Consider the following 13,622-nt stretch of genomic DNA (forward strand, 5'->3'; position numbering starts at 1 on the left):
AATGTCCAAGCTGTAAACTGATGTAAACCATTGTAGAAATAGTCCATGTACGTATAAAAAAATAGGAGACCTTACTTTTGGGATTACCCTCGTAGTAGAGCTTACAGCTAGCGAAACGACTCAAAATGTCCCTTATACAGTCCACTCACTACACGCATACATTTTACTTTACACAACAATGTATATGTCAGTAAAACTGAGACAAATTCTTAAATATCTCATGAAAATGCTTTCTCCTAGTTCTAGGTAGTTCCAACAATAGACCATAAATTGCTTCATTTTTTATTTCACAACAACAGATCAACTAATTGGCAGCACAACACTACAGTAACAATGTATAGGCTGCTACCTTGCTGGAGGGTCAGCACTAATTATTATTATTATTATTATTATTCTTTCTTTTCTCAGACGTTATGTCTGGTCAGAAATGGAAAGTGACGCAGACCTTGATTAAGCGTGACTTCCTTTTAACTGTACGGTATATGTTACACTGCATTTAGGAACTTTTGGGTAATTGAACATGTATCAATAATTACAGATTTCTGTAGTTGTGTATATATACGTTTGGATGTAGCTGTATTGCGTTGATGGACTGGTGGATATTGTGTGGTATGACTCCTGTAGTTGATAGTATAATTGGTATAATGTCAACTTTATCCTGATGCCACATGTCCTTGACTTCCTCAGCCAGTTGGATGTATTTTTCAATTTTATCTCCTATTTTCTTTTGTATATTTGTTGTATTGGGTATGGATATTTCGATTAGTTGTGTTAATTTCTTCTTTTTATTGGTGAGTATGATGTCAGGTTTGTTATGTGGTGTTGTTTTATCTCTTATAATGGTTCTGTTCCAGTATAATTTGTATTCATCATTCTCCAGTACATTTTGTGGTGCATACTTGTATGTGCGAACGTGTTGTTTTATAAGTTTGTGTTGTAAGGCAAGCTGTTGAGGTATTATTTTTGCTACATTGTCATGTCTTCTGGGGTATTCTGTATTTGCTAGTATTGTACATCCGCTTGTGATGTGATCTACTGTTTCTATATGTTGTTTACAAAGTCTGCATTTATCTGTTGTGGTATTGGGATCTTCAATAATATGCTTTCTGTAATATCTGGTGTTTATTATTTGATCCTTTATTGCACTCATGAATCCTTCCGTCTCACTGTATATATTGCCTTTTCTTAGCCATGTGTTGGATGCGTCTTGATCAATGTGTGGCTGTGTTAGATGATACAGGTGCTTGCCATGTAGTGTTTTCTTTATCCAATTTACTTTCTTCGTATCTGTTGATGTTATATGATCTAAGAGGTTATGAAATTGCAGTGGTGTAGCCGATGTATTTATATGAGTGATTGCTTTGTGTATTTTGCTAGTTTCTGCTCGTTCTAGAAAGAATTTTCTTAAATTGTCTACCTGTCCATAATGTAGGTTTTTTATGTCGATAAATCCCCTTCCTCCTTCCTTTCTGCTTAATGTGAATCTTTCTGTTGCTGAATGTATGTGATGTATTCTATATTTGTGGCATTGTGATCGTGTAAGTGTATTGAGTTCTTCTAGGTCTGTGTTACTCCATTTCACTACTCCAAATGAGTAGGTCAATATTGGTATAGCATAAGTATTTATAGCTTTTATCTTGTTTCTTGTTGCAGTTCTGTTTTCAGTATTTTTGTTAGTCTTTGTCTATATTTTTCTTTTACTTCTTCTTTAATATTTGTATTATCTATTCCGATTTTTTGTCTGTATCCTAGATATTTGTAGGCATCTGTTTTTTCCATCGCTTCTATGCAGTAGCTGTGGATACCCAAAATGTAATCTTCTTGTTTAGTGTGTTTTCCCTTGACTATGCTATTTTTCTTACATTTGTCTGTTCCAAAAGCCATATTTATATCATTGCTGAATACTTCTGTTATCTTTAGTAATTAGTTGAGTTGTTGATTTGTTGCTGCCAGTAGTTTTAGATCATCCATGTATGTGTGATTTTGTGTGGGTATGTTCCAGTAATATTGTATCCATAATTTGTATTATTTAGCATGAGGTGTCGGTGAACTTCATCTGACCATCTCATCCTCTGTCTTTGTTTTCCTTCTAGAGTGGTTGCAGGAAGCATATACTGCAAAACACCTCTATTTGGATTTAAATCATTTTCCATGTGGCTAGCAGTTTCGTTACCATTGTGGACGGGCATAGGGTTCAAGCGTCGTCCCCGACCATGACAGCGCTTGTCCGAGGCTTCATTAGTTCTGTCCTGAACCAACTAATCACACTAAAAGGGGGGTTAGCCCTATTAGTGGTTTGTTCTTTTCGTCGCCTTTTACGACTGGCAGAACATACCGGAGGCCTATTCTTTTCCCGGGCCTCCATGGGTTTTATTATTATTATTATTATTATTATTATTATTATTATTATCATCGTCATCATCATCATCATTAATAGTAGCAGTAGTAATGGCCGTGGTCAGATACTAAGCGTTGGCATTTCTGACAGTTCAGAAGTAACGAGTCTAGCTATCAAGCGATGTCCAAACAATAGGCCTAAATGTAGTGCAGACACTTGGTTTTAAGTGGAAGGTGGAGGGTATGGGTGAAGCAAGTGTCGCTAGGGAGATGTTTTGTGACATGTGTCTACATTGGGGGTAGTTAGCTTTCTTTTCCGACAAGGTGTTACAGGTAGCGCTATAGAAGCACTGAGAATTTCTTCATCACTCTATAGAAAAATGTTGCTAGAAAAAAGCAGTATGAATTGTCTAATACAATCATTAGTTCATGGATTAGTAAAACACCCACAAAAACTAAATAACATTTATCTTTTGTCATTTTGAAAACGGAAGTTTTCAAGGAATTTTTCTTCTAGAGTTTAATTCGGGCTAATGTTGATAATGGTACGGGGTGGGGCTCGTGGCGGGAACGATGAGAAAAGGGGGGGGGGCTACTTGACAATAGCTGACTGCGCCAAGCCCAGCGGCAACGATCTCAGAAAGTTTGGTAACCACTTTTCTAAATGTGCCAGTGTGCTCTTATCTCGCGTGCATTTGTGTACAGTTCATCAAACTCTAGGGGAATCCACACTGCTTGTTTCGCTCTGCATACGCATAAGATCCTCTTATCGCGTAGTAGACAGGCGGCTCTGACGAGAAGTTCTGTACCCCGACAGCCAACGTCGCTAAGAAGCACACGACGTAAAAAAAAGGACTGCCACTACTTTCTTTCTGTTCTCCACTCCCCTTCCCGCAGGGTAACGTAATTGAGGAGGGGAGAACGTAACTCATGGCGGTCTGATTTAATTTTTCCCCAGGCCTGTAAATCACAGCGCAGAATGGAGCTCTCGAGTACACGCGCCCACATCATTTCAGTCTCCAGTGCGGCTGCGAGCAGAAAGCGTGTCAGACCGTTTTACCAGCTGCTACAGCCGGCGAAAGACGATATTTAGGGGAGTTACTATCGAAGCACGCGAGTATAAGAAGAACATTTCATCTACATCTATTACGACGGGCGTTCCGTAAGTAATGCAACTTTTTTTTTCTCGGCCAATTTCGGTTCAAAAAATTCGGAATTTGTTGTGGGACAACGTGAAGTATTCCCACTTCATCCCCTATAATTTCACGAAGTACTCATTGATGAATGGTGCAGACTCTGGCAGTTGACCCTAAACGTAAATAAATGTAACATATTGTCCATGCATAATAAAAGAAATCCACAACTGTACAGCTACACTATTGACGACAAACAGCTGGAGACAGCTTCTGCCGTAAAGTATGTAGGCGCAACTATCCAGAGCGACCCTAAGTGGAATGACCATATAAAACAGATAGTGGGAAAAGCAGACACCAGACTCAGATTCATCGAAAGAACCTTAAGGAAATGTTCCTCATCCACGAAAGAAGTAGCCTATAAGGCGCTTGTTCGCCTGATTCTTGAGTATTGATCATCTATCTGGGATCCGTATCAGGTAGGACTGATAGAGAAGATCCTTACATTAACCTGCGATCTTACAATGTATTGTCGAAAATTCATTATCCTACATAATTAGTTTTTGGTTAACGATTTCTTTCCGTTAGCGTACTTCCGCACAGTTGCTGATATGATCTGGACTTGATTAAACTGTTTTGTAAGTTATATGTACATAGCCGGCACGGTAGCTCAGCGTGTTCGGTGAGAGGGCTTAGCTACCCTTTGTAATAAAAGAACTGAGTGAAAGGATTAACGAACACCTGAGCGAGTGTCCTCGGACGTCCGCCACGAACAAATTCAACGAACAATATAGAATAAAATGAGATCTATACAAAAAAAGTGGTCAGCGCAACAGAATGTCAATCCTAATGGGCCCGGGTTCGATTCCCGCTTGGGTCGGAGGTTTTCTCCGCTCAGGGACTGGGTGTTGTGTTGTGTTGTCCTAATCATCATTATTTGATTCCCATCGACGCGCAAGTAGCCGAAGTGGCGTCAAATCGAAAGACTTGCACCCGGCGAACGGTCTACCCGACGGGAGGCCCTAGTCATATGAAATTTATTTTTATAGTTGCATGTAGATCCACCAGTTCTTATTACTGTCGTTTGTATTGTCCTCTCAGACATACGTTGACAGGCCATCGAATCCTCTGCTATCAAGAGATGAAGGGAGCGGTGCGTACGTGGCTTATTTCTCAAACGGAAATCTTTTATTCTCACTGTGTCTGAAATGGTTCAAATGGCTCTGAGCACTATGGGACTCAACTGCTGTGGTCATAAGTCCCCTAGAACTTAGAACTACTTAAACCTAACTAACCTAAGGACAGCACACAACACCCAGCCATCACGAGGCAGAGAAAATCCCCGACCCCGCCGGGAATCGAACCCGGGAACCCGGGCGTGGGAAGCGAGAACGCTACCGCACGACCACGAGATGCGGGCTGTGTCTGAAATGTTGTGCAACGGTGGACCAAGTTATTCAACGGGATGGTTACGTCATTTTCAATTTTGTACTGTTCTAATAAATTATAAAATATGACTACAGGCTGTCTCCTTACTTTCGAACACTGGGAATTAGATAATCACTACTAAAGTACAGAGTTTGTCATATCGGACTACCAGTGTTCGTTATTCTGTTCCAGCAGAAAGGTTGGAGTATAAAGTTTCGTCGGTGTGGAGGTCATGTTCTGGTCTAACGCAACTCGCGAGGAAAACTTCTTGCATGTGATTTGAATGTCAAAATCTGAATACATTGCGAGTGCTGTGCTATTGCCCACACGTAAATACAGTCCTGATATCCATATAATTTGTCCCGTTCTCCTTGCTGGTTAGCATTATGCAGCAGGAGAGTAAGGGTAATCACTGTAATTTCTTCTTGTCGTTTCCGAGTAATTTTTTCGACTGTTTTCGAGAAAAAAAATAATTATTATTTCTCCTCTAGTTTTCTTTGTCATCTAATAGTCGACACTCACGAATTCACCAGCAACTGCATCGAGTGACTTATCTCCTGAAGCAAGGCAAATTAGCAGGTAAAATGTGACAGGAAGTTACAACTGTTTAACTATTCAAGGTCTCGGATGCAAGAAGTAGAAACGAAAGACGCGAAATTCAGATCTGAGGCACCACTTGATTGTTACTTGAAGTGGAATGATACGACAATCCGGAAGCTCCTGAAAGTTGCTGATTCGCTTCTTTGTCTTCATTTTTATAAGCCTTTGAGCCAGGGTAGTGAAAAATGCATAGTCCTTAACGTTTTCTGTTCACCGATGGAGGGGACGGGTAGGGAATGCGGAGGTTATTTGCAGCGCACAGTAAATTTTACACTAGCAGAAAGTTACTCCAAGTCATTGTTGATCTCGAAAATTTCAAAAGCGCAGAGTGTTCCTTAGTAATATTTGTTTAGCTTTAATTGAAAAGTGTACAACCGACAAGTGATTGTCGTAATCACCAGATACGACTGACAAGCTACATGTCATCAGTATTTGAAAACCGCTGGTTACTTGTTTACGCGATGCGTTCCCTCTGTGCATAGCGTGGTGTTTACTCGCCGCTGCTGAAGGAAATGTTAAACAAGCCGTCGGAACGTGTCGGTTCATAAAGTTTGTAAACTGCGGTCGGGACCCCGTAAATTTCGCCCACAGCTTGTTTGAAAAGACTTCAGTATATTGCTTCGCAGCTTTAGTGAAAACGAAAGTCTGCACGTCATCACAAACACCTGTAGCCTACGACTGAAACCGGTGTGTGGTACGAAAGCGGGGGAGGTTAAAGCTTAACAGACAGTCGACATTGAGGTCATCAGATGTGGAGTACAGTGGAGCCGCACGTAGAGCAAAACGGCGGTGGTCGTCTTGAATGAAACATACAAAATACTTTCTGTAAACTATACTGCACAGCTTCATCGTATTTGATGAACGGGGACACGGAACGACCAAGATCTGCTGTAGCGTATGTTTATTTGAGGATAACAAATGTCAATCAAGTAACCATTTTCGAATTGTAGCGCGTATCTGAATGTAATTAATGACGTAAGGGGAGATAAATTACATTGAGTTAGCTGTCCTGTCTGATATTATCCCTTATCTGCAGCTACAAGAAATCTTGACACGCATTTCTTCTTTCAACGACCGTGGCAGCACCTGATGACGACCCTAAGACAGATGTTTCCGACGGAATGAATGACAAAATACGGACGTTGGGAAGGCTGCAAAGTTAATTAATAAATGATTATACACTAAAGGTTTAGACACACATTTAAATGCGAGGCAGTCTTATTTACAGCATGGAAGGACATCAATCCATAATTCTGGATTACTCGTCGCATATCCGGCCTCCATAGGGAAAATAAGTAACAAGCTGAAAACAATTGGCCGGTCGGGGTAGCCGAGCGGTTTTCGGCGCTACCGTCTGGAACCGCAGCGACCGCTACGGTCGCAAGTTCGAATCCTGCCTCGGGCATGGACGTGTGTGATGTCCTTGGGTTAGTTAGGTTCTAGGGGACGGATGACCTCAGATGTTAAGTCCCATAGTGCTCAGAGTCATTTGAACCGTTTTTTTAAAACAATTTGAACAAGACATACAGGATCGTCCAGCTCCTAGACAGTCTCAACTGGTGGAATGTGAGAAATTATCAGAAGCAACGTACAGGAGGTGATGTATTCTAGAATATTACGCCACCTCAGCGGCAATACACTATATTCTCGACAATCCGGCTCTCATTAGCCCAGTCTCTCAGTAACCCGACCCACATCCACATTCTAGTCGCTCAAGCAGAAATGACGCATACAATAATGAATTCTCGTGTGCAACAATGTTGTTAGTTAATTACAGTGTTGAACAACGCTGTACATGTTTGAAATTGTGACTTTCTCTACGGTTCAGTACCATGGCTTCTCAAAGGAAACTCGTTGTACTAGATTTAAAGCAGAAACTCGAAATCACAAAAAAAAAAACTCAGCTGAGCCTCTTCACAGAAAGCCATTGCTGCTGAGTACAATGTTGAACGAGTTACTATAATGACCAAAACTTCGACAGACGAAGAAATAATGAAAAGCGAACAGGGAAGCTATGATGATGATGATGTGATGATGAAGAAGAAGAGTGCTTAAGAGGAGAGATTATGAAGAAATCTCATACCGCTGGTGCGGAAGGCCGGCCGGAGTGGCCGAACGGTTCTAGGCGCTTCAGTCTGGAACCGCGCAATCGCTACGGTCGCAGGTTCGAATTCTGCCTCGGGCATGGATGTTTGTGATGTCCTTAGGTTAGTTAGGTTTAAGTAGTTCTATGTTCTAGGGGACTGATGACCTCAGATGTTAAGTCCCATAGTGCTCAGAGCCATTTGAACCATTTTTTGGTGCGGAAGCTGCAGACGTCTTCCTGGAGCACATTATGTAAAAATCAGAAACATGCAGTAGCGATGCAATGCTTGTAAAGCATGTTTGTAGTCAAGTACACAGCTGTCAAGTATCATCACTGGAAAACTAAAAATTTGAGACTTGTTTCATAGTGAGCGACACTACTGTATATGTACACTCAAAGGCTAAGTTTTCTATAAAAATGAACGTATATTTGTATTTAGTAAAATATAATTCCTATGTGTTTATACTAATTGTAAGACACCGTCAGTGATGCGACACCCATAAGAGCAAGGAGCGGCCGGATTAGCCAGAGTCTAGTGTAATACCCTAAGTAAATCAGATTTTGAGTTTCAGAGTAGCTGCTCTGCTGAGAACGCATTTACACGTTCACTCACCAAATTTTACAAACATAGAATAAAACAACACTGGTTGGTAATTTCTATGACTTACCTAAGCCATTTGTCAGTGAGAATCACAATATCCTAGAAAATCTCAGATTTTATGGAATTGCTGGTATAATCAACTAAGGTATGTTGTCATATCCAAACAAAATAACACAGGAAGTTTATTTCAACTACTGTAATCAGAGAAGATTCTTCTGACTGGGAGAAATAACATATTGACTCCCCATGGCTCAGTCTTAGGTCCGTAATTGTTCCTCTTATACGTAAACTATACTGCGTCTAATGAACAACAAGCATTTTGCGGATGGCACTAGTATTGTAATCAATTCAAGTATACATACAGCAACAGAAGAAATGGCATACAGCGTTCTTAACGGTGCCACTAATTGATTTTCTGTGAATGTCTCTCTCTCAGTTTTAAACGTACACAACGCTAACCAGTTGTGCGCATCTCGAGGTACTACACCCATGACACATATAACACAGTGCGAGAAAATAATAAATAGGATGGAAACTTCAAAATTCTTAGATGTCAATATTTACGACAATTTAATTTGGAAAAAGCACATTTCGGAACTCCTAAAACAACTTAGTTCAGCCACATTCGCGCTTAGAATAATTGAAAATCGTGTGGAGAGACAAATCACTAAGCTGACAAATATTACATATTTTCATTCAATAGTGTCATATGGAGTAATGTTCTTCAGTAAATCTTTAAGAAAGAAAATATTCATTGCTCAAAAACGTGCTGAAATAATAAATTGGTTCTCACTCATGATAATCATGTAAACATCAGTTTAAGCAGTTAGTCATTTTGAATACTGCTCCACAGTACGTTCTTTCCCTCTCGAAGTTTGTTGTAAATCATCCACTGCAGTGATCAGTTACGTATAGAATTACAATAGCAGAAGAAAACAATTACATTCATTATTCCACATCAAGCTTGCCATAAGCACAAAAAGGGGCGCACAATACTGCAAACAAAACCTCGATCACTTCCTCAGTGATATAAAACGTCTGACAGACAGAAAAGTAAAACTGGAAACTAAACTGCCTTGACAACTACTCCTATTCCGTAGAAGAATTTCTATGATTGTAATGTGTAAAAGTTGATGGGTAGGAATTACTAACTCATATCTGTATATTTAATAGTAATAAGAAAAATTATAACTGTTCAGCACGTAGCCATATTTATAAATTAATTTCCAATGCGAATGTGAAATGGCTCTTTGCTTATGATTATGATTATCGGCTGCAAATGAGCCATAGGACACGAAACTAACGAAGTAACTGAGATATAGTAGTTGGGAATGAGAGATGCGAGATACAGCTACAATGGGCGATAGTACGGCAATTCGTACCACAGGGACATCGGTGGGTGAGCAATCCGCACAGCTCTTTGTGCAGGCTGCGTGCTCATGTAATTACGGTAGGCAACAAAGATACGTGCATACGCTTATCTTCCGATCGAAATTCTGCCGATGTGATTTACACATGTCTGTTTCCAAAGTAATGGAAGAGAGTTCATGTTAATGAAAGATGGCGGCGGCTTCCGCACTAACGCCCGACGAGATTCGCGAGCGAATGACTCCGTCAAAAATCTTCAATAGACTGCCCTCGACAGAACACTTACCTTCATACAAAAACTAGCAAAATTTCTCGCAAAAATCGAAATTACAACTCGCCTGATTTAGCAGCTGGCTAACATGTTGTTGGACGCAACACCTATCGTACACTCAGTTACAGAATACTGTCTTCTTTTCTGGACCAATAGCTGCCGTACCAAAATTGTCGAAACACAGCTAAACCGTGCAATGCGAAGCCATAACTGGATCTGTTAGAGCAACTCTGCTCCAGTCGCTGCTGTTATTGACTAATTTCGCAGCTGCCCCAACTAGGCGATTCACAGTTGAAAAACGCGATGCCAACCGATCCCTTCCGATTCGTGTCAACATAGATTTTGTGTTAAGTAGCGGCAACTGAGCCTGAAGTCAGTGCATCCAGCTATATAGCAGTCGCCAAGCAACTCAACGACTTTGACACCGACAATAACTGAAACGTCAAGGAGTATCAATAGTGTCAAACGTTGTCAAGAACGCCATCCTGTTGCTCGTCGCACTGCGACGGCGAAATGTGAGGGAAATAAGGCTCCACGGAAAGAGGTGATTCCACTGTCCACTTTGTGACCGTAACCCCCCCTCCCACCCCCCCCCCCCCCCCCCCCCCCCGCTGCCTTTTCGTGTTGATTCTGAGCGGCGATGTTTCTGAAATGTTTTTCTCGGGTACCCAACAGACAAAATCGCGTGATCTTACCGCTGGGTGTCGCCGTTCAGACCTCCGCAGAGGCGTCAAAAGATGGAGTGCAATGTCGGTAAGAGGGGGTGTGACGACCTTCCATCGCGTGATACGTCCACGGTGGCTCTCTGTAAGTTATGTTGAAATTTGGTCCCATCGTGACATCATTAACCCATCTTACACGTCACATGAACTTCTGAACTTTGGCCCTTTTTCGCACCTTTCGACATCTCGCCTTTTGAAGTTTCGTCGAGTCCATTGATGCCGTCGCAGGACGCCTCGCTTTCGCTCCATTATAGTGGTACGTAATAAAACGAAACACGTGCACCCGTTGTTTCGATGTTAGTTCATTACATGGCAACCAGTTTCGGTGACTCAATACACCATCTTCAGTCCTTAGCTGACGCTGAAGGGTGAACGATCGTAAACACGAGGCCGGTAGTGGCCAACATCTCTGAACTGAACTGGCTTCCGTACAATAGTGTAACAACGATGTTGTGCCTGCAATCATCAACTACCAATGGCTGGAGACACAACATCGATGTTACAGTATTCTACGGAAGCCAGTTCATACAGTAGATGTTGGCCACTGCCGGGAACGTGTAAACGATCGGAGTTCACTCCTTAAGCCGTGGGCACACGGACCGTGCATCCGAACATTGGGCTTGCCGAGTTTCTGACGTCAGAGCATGGAACAGCATGTTGGGGAGTCTTTCCGAACGTGCAGAGCAATATGTAGCATGTCAGATATGCTGAACGCGCTTTTGAACGTTGACCAATGAGATGGCAGAGCGCCACTACGTCACACTCCCTTCGGTGGAGAGTTGTCAGGCACCAAATTGATTTTCAGTTGAAGCTCGTATGTATATCTGCCGTTTCTGAGCACCAGCAATCCGAGGAGCTATCGAAAACAGCCTTTAATTGTATGATTCGTTGTAATGAAATGACGAGAAACGTCATATTCGTGGTAAAAGAATTGTTGTAACTTGCGTATTATGAGAGTATGCCATTTGAGGGCAACGGCATTTTGAGAATCCATTAAAAACACATTGTACTAGGTATAATTTGTTATAGTTAAAATCAGTTAGTAATATAGATACGATTGAAGCCTTCATGCCATGGTAACAAAATAGGTATGCAGTGTAAGATTGAGTGGATGGTGGCACGGTAGCTCATCGTGTTCGGTCAGACGATTAGCTGTCATCTGTAATAGAAAAATTGAGTTAATGGATCAACGATGAACTTGAACAAACGTCGTGGGACGCCCGCCCCGCACATATACAACAACCGACAAAATGAGAATACTAAAAAAATAAAAAAAAATAAAAAAAAGGAAGTGGCCACTGGCCACTTTAGCGCAATGAATAGCGTCTCGGATTCGAAATACTATAATATTTTTGTGTTTGTGGGTCACGTTCCACTACAGCTAAAAACAATTTCTAACCTTCAGGTTTTTAATAGGGTTTGATACTTTTTTATTCGTATTCGATGTTATGTAAGTAAAAGTGCACTCCTTTTGAGGAGTGAGTTTGTTCAATTGGCTTAATCTACAGGACACCTCACACTACCTGCAGTAAGATGTTTTGCCCTTTTTTCTTTTAGGTTTTGTAATTCAAATATTGCAGTGAGTCTGCTACTAAGTTGGGACAGTGATCAAGTAAGAATGAGCTTAGGGTTTTCCTAAAAAGTGAGAATGATGAAATAATTTTTATCTTATGTGGAGAACTATTGCAGATTTGTATCGTACTACTTGTAATAGAACTTTTATAAGCCGATGTCCTTATTGGCTGGACATGTTACTTTCCTTTTCGCCTTGTAATAATTTCATGGATATCGAAGTTTTTCTTTATGAATACCACAAACAGAACTGCCTGACTACCAAATGGGCAAGCCAGGAAGTTAATAGAGCTAAAACAGGAACTTTACGCCCGACCACTTCGTAGACCGTGTGATTTACGAGCAACATATAGCCGACAACTACCGCTGCTGCGCGTTGCAGTCGCGTATACCGCGTTGGGGACCCCGTACCGTACGCACAAGTCGCATCGTTTCCGAACGCTCAGCAGCACGTACAACTCTTCACGCTCAACGTTGATGCTCGACAACACGGTCTGTGTACATCGGCTTTAGCGTAGGCTAACGCCTGAAGATGGTGTGTAGAGTAACCGAAACTGGTTGCCATATAATAAAATAACGCAAAAAAGACGGCTGCAGCTGTTACATTTTGTTACATAAATGAACATCCGAAATCCCTTGAACCACCGATCACAAGTATGAAAAAAAAAAAAAAAAATTACAGAGGAAGGTTGTAGTCAACTTTGAGCCAAATTTCAGACTTCTGCGTCGCAATGAAAGACAATAATGGAAAGAAAAATTGATCCTTTAATTCCGTTGCGCAGAGTACGTACAGGATTATTCGTAAGTACCTCTGGCTTTTCAGAAGATGGTTGCGCGCAAAAATTACAAAACATACAGAAAAATGACACGTATCAGTGGATAGACCACCTCTCCTAGTTTCAGTTCACAATGCTTTCACAAAGAACATGCCATTAGGGGACAGGCATGTCAGAATTAATACACAAATCGTCTGCTGCGTTTGTCGTATCGAATTAGTCCGTGCCTGCAGGTACGTAGACAACCCAATGAGCAGGTCACCAAAGTGGGCTGCTATTGTTACACCTTCGTTGCCATCAATGAATGGCACGTACGTGCTTTCTGCCCGTATTGACGTATGCTGCGTCACATTTGTGTGCTTAATGACCATCTGCAGTGTTAGTTTAAAAGTTGGGAAGATACTACTTCCACCGATATGTGTCATTTCTCTGTATGTTTTGTAGTTTTCGCGCAGCCGTCTTCTGAAACGCCAGAGATTCTTACGAATAATTCTTAGACATAAGGATGATGAACTTCGATTGAAATTAATTATGCATTACAATACATTACATTACATTAATACTTGTTCCATAGATCATGAATACGACGTTTGATAATGATGAGGAACATGTCAGCTTAACATAAGTTTTTTTTTTTTTTTACACTTACTACTTCATATCTAAAAATTTATCTATTGAGTAGAAGGAGTTATCATTCAGAAATTCTTTTAATTTGTTTTAAAAGTTGA

Source organism: Schistocerca piceifrons, chromosome 8, assembly GCF_021461385.2.
Source record: "Schistocerca piceifrons isolate TAMUIC-IGC-003096 chromosome 8, iqSchPice1.1, whole genome shotgun sequence".
NCBI lineage: Eukaryota > Metazoa > Arthropoda > Insecta > Orthoptera > Acrididae > Schistocerca > Schistocerca piceifrons.